The sequence below is a fragment of the Pongo pygmaeus genome, chromosome 15 (genome assembly GCF_028885625.2).
Source record: "Pongo pygmaeus isolate AG05252 chromosome 15, NHGRI_mPonPyg2-v2.0_pri, whole genome shotgun sequence".
NCBI lineage: Eukaryota > Metazoa > Chordata > Mammalia > Primates > Hominidae > Pongo > Pongo pygmaeus.
The window spans coordinates 105,507,742-105,521,180 of NC_072388.2; the positions used below are offsets into that span (position 1 = coordinate 105,507,742).

At 40.2% G+C, this 13,439-nt stretch overlaps 1 pseudogene; it reads right to left on the bottom strand.

Annotated features, from left to right (window-relative positions):
* Positions 1–5,625: 5,625 nt before the first annotated feature.
* On the bottom strand, positions 5,626–6,230 carry LOC129013247 (homer protein homolog 2-like; annotated as a pseudogene).
* Positions 6,231–13,439: the final 7,209 nt, after the last annotated feature.

Consider the following 13,439-nt stretch of genomic DNA (forward strand, 5'->3'; position numbering starts at 1 on the left):
TATGTCCAAGCTGAGAGTGAAATCAAGAACACAGTCCTATCCCACTTACAATATTCACACACACACAAATGAAATGCCTGGAAATACAGGTAACAAACAAGGTGAAAGATCTCTACAAGGAGAACTACAAAACACAGCAGAAATAAATAAATAAATCATACATGACACAAATAAATGGGAAAACATTTCATGTTTATGGATTAGAAGAATCAATATTGTAAAAATTATCATACTGTCTAAAGCAATGTACAGATTCAGTACCATTTACATAAAACTATCAGCATCATTGATCACAGAATTAGAAAAAATAATCTATTCTAAAATTTATATGGAACCAAAAAAGACCCTGAATAGCCAAAGCAATGCTAAGCAAAAAGAACAACGCTAGAGGCATCATGATACCCAACTTTAAGCTACACCATAATGACATGGTAACAAAACAGCTTGGTACTAGTACAAGAGCAGATATGCAGAAGAAACGGAACAAAATAGGAAACAGAAATAAAGCTGCACACCTAAACCGTCTGATACTTCATAAGGCTGACAAAAACAAACAATGTGGAAAAAAACTCTGTGTTCAGTAAATGGTGCTGGGATAACTGGATTCTGGCAGATATGCAGAATGCAAGAGTGAAGGAGGCTGGGCAGTTTCTACCTAGATTTCAGAAGATGTGTAGAGAACCCTATGTGTCCAGGAGGAAGCCTGCTACAGGACTGGATCCACCACAAACAACCTCTACTAAGGTAGTGCCAAAGATGGGGAAAGATGGGGTTGGAGCCCCGTTCAGAGTCCCCACTAGGGCACTTCATAGTGGAGCTACGGAAATGCAGCCACAACCCTCAATATCCCAGAATGGTAGATCCAAAGGCAGCTTGTACTCCCAACCTGGAAATACTTCTGGCGCTTGACTCTGGCCTGTGATATTAGCCTCATGGAATGTGCCCAGCCATAAGGATGAGATGCCTGAGGATTTTGGGACCCACTTTGTTCCGGTGTACCCTGACTAAGAACATAAAGTCAAGATAGATTATTTTGTAGCTTTAAGATTTAATGTCTGTCCTGCTAGGCTTTAGGTGTGTGTGGGGCCTTTGGCCAATTTATTCCTTTTGTATTGACAATATTTACCCAATGCCTGCGGCAATATTGCACCTTGGAAGTACATAACTCTTTAAAACATTTTGCCGGCACGCAGCTGGAGGGAAATTGCCTTAAGACCCTGGCGAGACTTTGTAATTTTCAGCTGGAGGTTGATCAAGTTAACACTTTTGGGAACTATTTAAAAAAAAGATGATTTTGCAATCTTACACACAAGAGTGAAATGATATAGTTTAGGTGATTGTCCCTTCCAAATCTCATGGTGAAATGTGATCCAAAATATTCGAGGTGGGTCCTACTAGGAGTTTTTGGATCGTGGGGAAAGATCCTTCAGGTATGGCTTGGTATCAACCCCATGGTAATTAGTGAATTCTTTATTAGCTAATTTGAAATCTGATTGTTGAAAACAGTCTAGCGACCCTCCTCCCCTCTCCTGTGTCCCCTCTCACCACAGGACACTGCCTGCTTCCCCTTTGCCTTCTACCATGACTGTAAGCTTCCTGAGGCCCTCACAAGAAGCAGGTGCTGGTGCCATGCTTCTCACACAGCCTGCAGATCTGTCAGCCAAACAAGCCTCTTTTCTTTGTAAATCACGTGGCCTCAGGCATTAATTTATAGCAATGCAAAGTAGACTAATACACTGCCCAAAGCAAGATACATATTCAATGCAATTTTTATCAAGTAACCAATATAATTGATTACGTTTCTAAAAAAATCCTTAAATATATATGGAATCAAAAAACAGCCTGAATAGCAAAAGCAATCCTAAGGAAAAAGACCAAAGCTGAAAGCACCACATTCCCTGATTTCAAATTATACTACACAGATACAGTAAGAAAGACAGCATGGTACTGCTACTAAAAATAATAATAATAATAATAATAATAATAATAATAATAATAATGTAACAGAATAGACAGCCAAGAAATAAAGACAAGTTTCTACAACCACCTGTTCTTTGACAAAACTGACAAAAATATGCAATGGAGAAACAACCCTCTATTCAATAAGTGGTGCTGAAAAAATTGGACAGCCACACATAGAAGAATAAAACTAGATTTCTAGTTTTTCACCATAGACAAAAATTAATTGAATATGGATTCAATATTTAAATGTACAAACTGAAGAAAATGTAGGAGAAATTTTTCGGGACATTGGCCTAGGCAAATAAAATATGACTAAGACTTCAAAAGCATGGTGTGGTAGGTTTGGTTATTCATTATATTGAAAAATAAAGATATCATGTGCTCTGGTGATCCCACTTCTTGTCATATATTCAAAATAAATAAAATTATTATGTCAAACACATGTTCACTGCAAGATTATTTGTAACAGTGTAGATTTGTAAAGTAATTTAATGACCAGATTGATGAATGTATAAAGAAAATGTGTATACATAAAACTGAATTTTATTAGGCTTTGAAAAGAAGGAAATTCTGACATCTGCAACAACAGGGATGGGGCTAGAGGACATGATGCTTAGTGGAATAAGCCAGATGCAGACAGACTTAATGATCTCATTTACGTGTGGGATCTAAAATATTCAAGCTCTTGAAAGCAGAGAGTAGGATAGTGGGTCACAGGCCTGTGAGGAGAGGGAAATAGGGTGATGTTGGTCAAAGAGTACAGAGTTTCAGTTGTGCAGGGTGAATGAGCTCTGCAGACCTAATGTACTGCAATGTTCTTGTATTTAATACTTTATTGTAAATGTGATTTTTGCTAAACGGGTAGATCGTAGGTGTTCTCGTGAGACACACACACATACACACACGTAGTACATTAAAAAAAAAATAAAATGGTAGCTCCATGAGAAAATGGATATACAAATTACCTTGGCCATGATGAGCATTTCACAATGTGTATCTGATGTGGTTTGGATCTGTGTCCTGGCCCAAATCTCATGTTGTATTATAATCCTCAATTGTGAAGGTGGGACTCGGTGGGAGATGACTGGGACATGCTTTCATGAATGGTTTAGAACAAACTCCTGGTGCTGTTCTCATGACAGTGCGTGAGTTCTCATAAGATCTAGTTGCCTAACAGTGTGTAGACCTTCCCCGCTTCCTGTGGTTCCTGCTCTGGCCATGTGACGCACCTGCTCCCCTTTGTCTTCTGCCATGATCCTAACTTCCCTGAGTCTCCCCAGAAGGAGAAGCCACTGCCCTTCCTGTACAGCCTGCAGAACCGTAAGCCAATTAAACATACTTTTTTTCTCAGATCCCTCAGTCTCAGGCATTTTTTATAGCACTGTGAGAATGGATTAATACAACATCAAAACATCAAGTGGGGCACCTTAAACCTATACATTATTAAAATATTTCAATTATACCTCAATAAGACTGAAAACATTTAAACTTATAATAAAGAAATGCATACTTCATATTTTCCCAATAAAAAGAAGACAACATAGGAAAACTTACACTAAGACATTTGTAACAGCTTTGTTTATAATATTCATAAACTGGAAGCAAATTTAAAGTCGATTTACAGGAAAATAAATCAAAATATTGTCATTTACTTTTTTAACAGACTGACTCAGATATAAAACCTCTCTCCCTTATCTCTCTCTCTCTCTGTCTCCATATATATGTGAAAACTTTGAGGTTTCATATCAGAGTCAGTCCATTACTTGAATAAATGAGAATATGTTGATCTAATTTAATACCTTAAATAGCATGAAATAACCTCAAAAAATAGCAATGTAGCCCATTACCAAATTAAGGTCTATAATGTTTGATTGCATTTATATAAAGTTCAAAACAGAAAAAAAATGGATCTATAGTGTCAGAAATCAAAACATTTCCCCATGCAGGAGTTGACCGCAAGCACAGAAAAAGACGCATGTTGCGGGGGGAAGGACTTGCTCTTCAGGCTACCTTAGGTGTTGGGAACAAGGGTATTCACATTTGACAGAAACTCTCTAGTGATAGATTTCAGGTCTACGCATTTTTTCTCATGTGTAATTTTTTTCTTATATAAATAAAACATGTAGAATAGTTTAAAATTCAGTAAACAGTAAAATTAATATTAAAATGCTACATGAAATATCAACATCATTATAGGAATTAATAAAATGCATTCAAGTATACCTACTAAAATTAAATCCCAGAAATCAAAAAGATAACTGTAACATCTGAAACTTATTAATGAATATATATTTCATAGAGAAGGAAAAAATTGTCAAGACATGTGGAACATGTATTTTTTCCAATCAAATGTCATTAAGTTATTTATACAATATTTTAACCTGTGTCATTGGTATAAATTACCAATATTTTTTGTAATATTACAACTGAGAACAATTTTTAAAGAAAAAAGGATATTTGACGCACATGAATGAAATGGAATGTATTTTCAATGTTGGTCCAACTATTACACCTCTAACAATACCATGGTTTTGAGTGGGGCTTGGAAAAAATATTTTTTATTTTATTTATTTACTATATTTTATTTTTTTGAAACGGAGTCTTGCTCTGTTGCCAGGCTGGAGTGAAGTGGCGCCATCTCGGCTCACCACAACCTCTGTCTCCCAGGTTCAAGCGATTCTCCTGCCTCAGCCTCCCTCTTTTTTTTAATTGAACAAATATTTATTAAGCACCTACTTTGTGCCAGGCATCGTGCTAGGCACCCTCACTGTGTGCTGTTCCCACACCACAGTCATCTGCTCAGAAATTAGAACCAAGAAATGGAACATTGTCGCAACCATACAAACTGGGGGGCAGGGGGCAGGATCGGGGATGCAGGTGATTCCCAAGCCAGAAAATGTACTCACAAGAAACCTGTTTTCCATCTCTGGGTAAGTCTCCACGAAACAGGTATTTTAAAGCTTCCCGATGTTTTCGGAGAGGACTGTCGTTCTCTCTGTGCGCCCCAAGGCTGGCACCTGGAGGACCTTCAAATACTCTGAATGCTATTGGATAAAAGGAGCCCGATGGCCTGGTGTAAAGAATATCAATATTTGGATGAGAAAATGCTTTTTTTCAGTTCATATGGTTCCAACAACCCTTATCAAAGAGATAAACATCCCTGGCCTGACTGCGTAAATGTTGAAGGTAGACCTGGTTCTGGATTCCTGAGTCAGAATCTTCCAGTTGTCCACAACCTCACAAGGCCAGAGAAGCGAGAGGAGATTTCTATTCTGGAAAGGAGTGAGTGCACGACACACTGCGCCTGCATTTACAGAAGCAACGCACACAGGGAACGTCCTAGCGCCATCTGGTCTCGCACACATGCTTAAGACTCAAGGTGGGGATCCCAGGCCTCTGCCAGCCCTAGTTGTTGGTGCCCAGCTTGGGAGGCCTGGGCGGAAGTCATGCAGGCCTGGATCTTCTGGTCCAGCGCCTCCAGGAAGCTCTTCACCTCCACCTCCAGGTGGCGCTGTCGGGATTTGCTCTCCTCAGGGCCTAGCTTTAGGGAACGCACTTTATCTTCCAGGTTTTGATCCTCTCTCTGCCGCCTCCATCTTCTCAGAGACACAGTCGCACTCTGTCTCACGGCCTCTTCCTCTGCTCCGCACTGGCCGTCGACTCCTACAGCGCCATGGACAGCCGGAAGTCGCTCTCCCGCCGGGTCTGCAGCTCCATCTCCCACCTCTTCCCGCGGGCAGCGCTCTGCGTTGAGGCCGTCTTCAGCTTGTGGTTCTCAGACTGCAGGTGCGTGTCGGCTGCAGCGGCCTGAGAGGCCTTTCCGTCGTCCGTCCCGTTGACACTGGATGCCGGAGTAGAAGATGGGGCTCCATGCCCGGATTCTCGGGAATGATTACTCGAGGGCTCCATGTTCTCCTGGTTCTTGTCTTTGGCTATATTGGCCGCTTCTTCCACCTCCTGGAATTTATCTGCAAACTTTGTCAGCTGCTGCTCAGAGAAAAACTCCAAACCAAACACCGTGCAGGCTCTGCTGTCGGCCCACTGCCCAGACGTCTGTGACGTGTTGGTGAAGGTCATAATCGGTGTGACTGTGTTGTTTATGGTCACCTTGGCTCCGTCCACACTGACGATCCCATAGATGTTCCTTGTGACATCATAGAAGCAGGAAATGGTGGCCGCCTGTTGCTTGCAGGCATCCAGTTCTTCTTGGTGTTGGGGTCAATCTGGAAGACCCGCGCTCTGGGGGTGAAGATGGGCTGTTCTCCCATCTCTGACGCTGCTCCGGCGGCCGCTCCGACCCGGCCTCTGGCGCTGGCTCTACGCCCGCTGGGCATCCGCTCCCCGCGCGGCACATGCGGCGGCCCCTGCGCGCCTGGCTCAGCCCTGGCGCCGCCCCATTCCGCCAGGTGCGGGCGGGCAGGGGCTCTGGAAAAAATCATTCTAAGAGACAAATTAAAAGAATAATCTGTAATAAGGAGACGTCAACATTCCATCTCAGAAAAAAACTGAAAATATGTAATACATACAATTGAAGAAACCTCGAAGCACAGGAAGGGTCTCATGTATGGTAGGTTGTAATATGTTTATTGTTAAAATTATTACCTTTGTGTTGTTTTGAAAAACTGAAGCAAAGTATAATGAAGTTAAGTGTTTTGTGCTTCTCTGGTATAACAGCATTTTGAGAAAACTGAAGAGCCCTGTAATCCTGAGGAGGGGGCCTAATACAGGAGAGAGAGGCTCCGGGTCTTGTGGACACACACGGGTTGCCTGCTTCTCCCCATCTAGGAGCTGCTTCCTGAAGCCTTCAGGAGGCAGGAGGCTGAATTTGCCTCTCAGGACAATCTAATCACATCCGGACAGGGAGAAAAACATTCATGACCTAGGACAGATAAAATATGTATAATTAAAATTACATTGAAAATTGAGAAATTTTGGTTGTATTTATAGTGAATAAAGCTATGTTATGATTTATGAATGCAATATAGAATAATTGAATCGAGCTGATTGACATATATATCACCTCAAATCCTCAAATTTTTATTTTTGTGTGTGTGACAAGGACATTTGAAATTTGTTCTTGGCTGTTTGAAAATGACCAATACACTATGTTTAAGGTTACAAATAGACATCAGTTTATGTATACTATAGGCAATGATTGAAAGGAGTTATGGATTACTATAATTTGTATGTTTCATTGTTTAGGACATATTTTATAATTGTTATATATTATAATTTTATTATAATATTAAATATAAAAGACTACACATATATGTATAAGTTTGTGTATTTACACATATGTCTATAGATGTAAATTAATGTCCCTATAGCTATGTAGTAGCCGATATAAACGGATGTTAACAAAACTCTAAAAGAACAAGTGCAAATTATTAGGAAGAATTATTTCTTGAAGGTATGTATTTTTAAAAAATAACCTTACAAATAAATTAAAAATTAATAAAACACAATTCCCAATAAAAAAGTTCATAATAAATAACCATAGTAAAATATCGCAACCTAATAAGACTCCAGAGTCCTGCAAAAATGAGCCCGCCTCCTGCAGCTGAGAAAGGAAACCACCCGCATGGCCCTGCAGGGAGGTTTGTGTCTGGGCTCACACTGACCTCCCCTCACTGTGTCTCTAGTACACTAATACAGGGCCATGTCCTCGGTTTTCAGGTTGTTCATTTGCAGATGAAGAGTGTTCTTGGCGTTATCTCTGGAGGTAGTGAATTGGCCCTTCCCGGAGTCTATGAGGTATGTGCTACCCCCATTAGGATTAACTTGTCCAACCAACTCCAGCCTATTCCCTGGAGCCTGGCAGACACAGTTCATGTAGTAGCTACTGAAGGTGAATCGAGAGGCGGCACAGGAGAGTCTCGGGGACCACCCAGGCTTTGCCAAGCCTCGCCCGGTCTCCACCAGCTACACTTCACACTGGATACCTGCAAACACAGAGACACCCCAGTGAGAAACTGCCACACATATCCACTGTTTCTCTCACTCATGTCCACTCACACTCAACATCTCTAGTTCTCTATAGATCACCTTTTAAAATAGCAGCAAGGAAAACCCAGCTCAGCACAAACTCCATGGTGAGTCCTCTGTGTTTGGTGCTGATCACCGAGTGAAAACACCTGGGAATTCTGGGGCGGGCTCCTCTCCCAGAGCTGCAGGGTTTGGGCTGGCCTGGTTTTTATCAGCAGAGAGTGGGCCCTATCTGCATGTCTCCTGCTATATAGCAAGCTCAGGGGTGGGATGGCTGAGGAGAAGGCAGTGCCGAGAGCGGATTAGAGTGTCCTGGAAAACACTGGAGGTAATCCTATCTCTCTGGAAAATATAACTTCAGATTATGTGATTGTGCCTTGGTAATCATTTAGCAGACATCAGCTTTTTTAACTTTTACATATTTGCAGAATATATTTAATGCAAGTGTCAGTGCTACATTTTTAGAGAAGATAAATTACATACAGAACAAAGCTGTTGTGCAATGTGTCCAATATCACACATCTGGCCAGAGTTAGCCCTATTATCTGTGCCTGTGCCTCTAAACACTGGAGGAGACTGCTCCTCTGAGACAACTCCAGGGTGGTGTGGGACATGTCTAGAGAGGTTTTCAGGATGTCCCTCCTGTCATAACAACTTTGTGTAATTTTGCCTTTTCTAGTGTTTACCTGAAATCTACAATCAGTGTTCACATGTGTGTATTTTCAGGAGTCCTTGATTATTCAAGTGTCAATATTTATCCATTTCTTGCTGTTTCTCAGCCAATATATTCATTTTTGTTACTGCTTTATTAAAAAAAGTCAATAATGAAATCAAATTGATAGTGCAGCATTTGGAAAATGTTGATATATGTGTGCAGTCATTGAATCAGCACTTCAATCATGTTTTAGCAATTAAGTTAACCTCTAATATTTTATCTCACTTGTCTGTAATTTTATTTCACCACATTGTTACTCTCCCCACCCTATTTTCAGAAAAATTCAGATCTTGTCTATGTTAACTTAGAATATTGCATCTTCTACAATTTGTACAAATGAAATCACATGAAAGTGACGGTGAATTCTTTAGCTTCCTTCACTCAGCAAAATTATTTGATAATGTCCTCATGTTCTTATGTGAATGAGGCATGCCTTGATTTCAGTGGTTCATTGTATCTCAGTACGTGAATATTTCTCAAATTGTTTAACAATGCACCAAATAATGGATACTTCATTTGTTGTCTTAGTTTCTGAATTTTATTTAGAAATCAGATACTAAGCATTAGAATGTAAAAATTGAGAAAATGATATTCTGACCTCGTTAACAAAAAACATGAAGAACTACAAAAAATAAACCCCTCACCATATCTGAGTTGATGTCACAGAGAGAAAAAATATCCCTGAAATCTGAGACAATAGGGGCCTGCGGAGAGAACTAGGGCGCATTTATTAGAGTACCTGGGGCAGGTGTCCGCTCATGGCATGTTATTGAAGATAGGAAAAAGCTAACCTGGAAATGTTTTATGAGTTGTTGAGGATGTGTGTGCTAATGGTGTGAGAGTGTGAAACTCCTGGCACTTGCAGGCTTTTCCTACAGAATTGGGGAAATCCCCAAACAACTCACCCACCAGCTGTCCTGTGGTGTTGACTGGGGAGGAAGAACAGCAGCTCCGTTCAATGCAGAATCCCCCTTCACTATATGCAGGAGACATTTATTAAATCTTGTGTCCTGTGGGCACTGGTAGAATCAACTAGAATACAAGGAAACAGAGGACTTCAAGGAAACTCTACCCAGAATCACCTCCCTTCTCTTTCCTGAGGAATGAAATCCTGAGTCTGTGGGGTAAGGACAGTGGGTCAGAAGCTGAGGACACTGACGAAAAAACAGTGTGGCTGGGAAGAGACACTGTGACACTGGGGAAGGGAAGGAACAGGAACATTTGGAAGATCATGCATCAGAGCCAGTCTCACCACCCATAGCGAAAAAGGAGGCTCAGTCAGAAGGTTGGAAAACGTGCCCATGTCCAAGCCCCTTCACCCCACAAAGAATCACCAAGTAAATGTGTCAGCAGGATGCACCTGCCACAGCTGAAAGAGACAACCTTTCTCTGGGGAGAATGAAGTGTGAAGACCCAAAGCCAAACAGGGGCACAAACACAGTTATCACCAGAGGAACCTGAAGTTTTTTGTGAACAGGAGAAGCTGATTTCAACTCTGATAGCCATGGCAACCATACACTTGAAACCCAAGCCTGACTAGGTTCACAGAAACGTGGTTAATAAAGGCCCAGCAGAATGTAATGTGTGATCATCTCCAGGAAAAAATAATAATAATTACAAGAAAATAAATTACAGGTGAAATGCAAACTGAAATTCTACATGCATTAAAATTTCATTAAAGGTGAACGGCAAATAAAATTCTGTCTGAAAAAAGATCTGGAGAAAATGTGTTGTAGCACATTCATGTTTCAGGGCACATTTTACAAAGATTCTCTGCGAGTAGCCGTGTGATATGCACTCAAAATAGAAATCTCTACAAAGAAATAAAGACTGTAAAAATGGAAAAATCAAGATGAATTGCAGTTTTTAACATTTGTAAGTGCTATAAGATATAACTGTATAAAGCAATAAAAATTTACATATTGTATTTTACAGCATATGTAAGTGCAAACTGCAAATAAACAAGCAAGAAGGTGAGAGGAGGAATTCAAAGCACACAGTCACACTGTCTCTGTTCTTCATATCAAGGCCATCACAGGACTTACATTAGAATCTAATTACATACAATTCTTATTTTAAATCTTATGGTAACTATACAATATTTATAAAAAGGGAATTAAATACCATGTTAATAGAGAAATAAACGTCATTATAAAATGTTAATTTAAACAAAAATTAACTGAAAAAAATAGTGTTGGTTTAAAAATAGAATTTATTGCTCATGCCTGTAATCCCAGCACTTTGGGAGGCTGAGGCAGGTGGATCACAAGGTCAGGATATTGAGAGCATCCTCATTAACACGATGAAACCTCATCTCTACTAAAAATACAAAAAATTAGCCGGGCATGGTAGCGGGCACCTGTAGTCCCAGCTACTCGGGAGGCTGAGGCAGGAGAATGGCATAAACCCGGGAGGCAGAGCTTGCAGTGAGCCCTGATCGCACCAGTGCACTCCAGCCTGGGTGACAGAGCGAGACTCCTTTTCAAAAAAAAAAAAAAAAAATTTATTATAGTTGATTTTAAAAAGCAATACACAACTATTACCTATGTACAAGAAAGTTACTCTACATATTCACAAATAGAAAAGATAAATATGAGAAAACATGGATTATAAAAACATGAACCAAGAAAAGCTATAGTAGCTGTGTAAATTTAAGACAAGGTAGACATCAAAAAACACTTTCAGGACTTAACAAGGATATTACATACTATAAAGTTATCAGTTTTTTTAAAGACACCAAAAAAGACAACAAATATATAATAGATGAAGAATGCACTATTCATTGTGATTTACAGAACAAAAGTGATAAAGGAAGTAAAGATGTCAGTGAGACCATGCACGTAAGGGTGTCCTGGGGACTGTGAAGATTCTTTGTATTCATGGAGGGCACCACTGGGAACTTCTTCAATTTCTCCCCGTTGCTGCCTACATCAACCCTGGTCCTGAAGCCTGCTGGACCAAGCTTAGGCTGCAATCAGTGAAGGTGAATCCAGCGTCTTTGCAGGAGAGACTCAGATAGCCCCCAGCTGTACCATTATTTCCTCTGTCTCCGCCAGTGAACTTCACACAGGACTTCTGCAAACACAGAGGGAACAGACTGAGAACAGCCTCATCTGGAGCAGCCACAGCTGAGCCTGATTCACAAGGACACTAATATTGAGAGTGATGAGAAGGGAAGCCCAGATCAGCACAGACCCCATGGTATGGATACTGAGGAAGGCACAGGTGTTGGGTGGCTTCTCACCAGCACCACTAGGGACAGGGGGTGAGCTGCTCCTCTTGAGTGTGGGAGTGACCACATTTCCATGTCTTCCTCCCTGTGAACATGTGTTTGCTACTCAGCAGCGATCATCCCCCCTCCACCTGTGGATTTCAGGGAGGGCAGATCAAAGGGTTCCTGGGATTGGATGCTCAGAGTTAATCTGCAAACTACACTTTCTTTTTCTCTAATGAGGGCACTTTTCAGGTGTCTTTATAGATGAATGTTTATCAACAAAATAACCCAGAAACTACATGAAAATAAACTTTTCCCAAAGGAAACATATATCTGTCTGTAGTCTCTGCGTGTAGAGCTGTAACCACTGTTCTTAACAAGACAAAATATTCATGTAGAATTTAAAATAAAATGCAGATCTACACATTGTTATGGCTAGAGTCCATAAGTGCTTGTATTCTGAGCTAATTTTGCTACACAGCAGTTCAGCATCAGGCATATATGCTTATGTGAAGAAGGAGTCATTGTGGGGCATGTGTGTTTTTCTGAGGGAAGAGTCCACATTGCAATGTGTGTGCTTGTCTGAGGGAGGAGTCCACACTGGGACAGATGTGTGTACATGTCTGAAAGTAATTGCCCATTTAGAGACAGTGTGAGCTAGACTGAGCTGGAGTTTGAGGAAAACTTTTCTCAATTAAGAGATTATGAGAATCCTCTGAGTGATTTCCTTGTCAGGAAGGAAACTGGCTCACGTGGGAACCTGCTGAAAGAAAACTCTCTAGTGAATGGACACATCTTATATCCAAACGGAGAAAGTTACTTTATTCTTTATTCCCTGTATCTCTTGCCATCCCTGCCCACACTGAGTAACATTGCTAGAGATTTCTATACAGTCTGCATTTCATCCTGGGGTTCATGACCAGCTAAGTACTTTTTTAAGTGACTTATATAATGGGTATGTAAAGAAACTTACAACTGATCAAAAATAAACAATGCTATCAAAAATGAGCCAAATACCATAACAGACACTTCGTTACAATTATGTAAAATAATTAAATATAAAATTTTAGAGACGTGCATTTAAACAACAATGAGCTATCACTACCAATATATTAGAATGGTTAAAATACACAATACTTATAGTGCCACATGGCAACGAGGATGCGGAAGAACGGAATCTATCATGCATTGCTGGCATGAAACCAAAATTATAACTGCACAAAATGGAGACATTAAAAAAATTTGATATTTTATATAATTTACATAAATGTAGAATTAAAATGTGATCTAACAGCTGTGTTCCAAAATATTTACAACACCCATTCAAAAGTGTGTGTTAGTGCTCACACTAATATCTTCAGAGGAATTCTTATATCAGTTTTATTAATTTGATTTGTTTTCCACTCCCTGAATTTTGTTTACAGAATACAAGCGGTATGGAAAATTTCCCAAATAATTAGAGTGCATACACATTTATATTTTCCTTTTTTTCAATGACTCAACCTCGCTTTCTTTTTGTTGTTGTTGTTGTTTTTTTGAAACGGAGTCTCGCACTGTCACCCA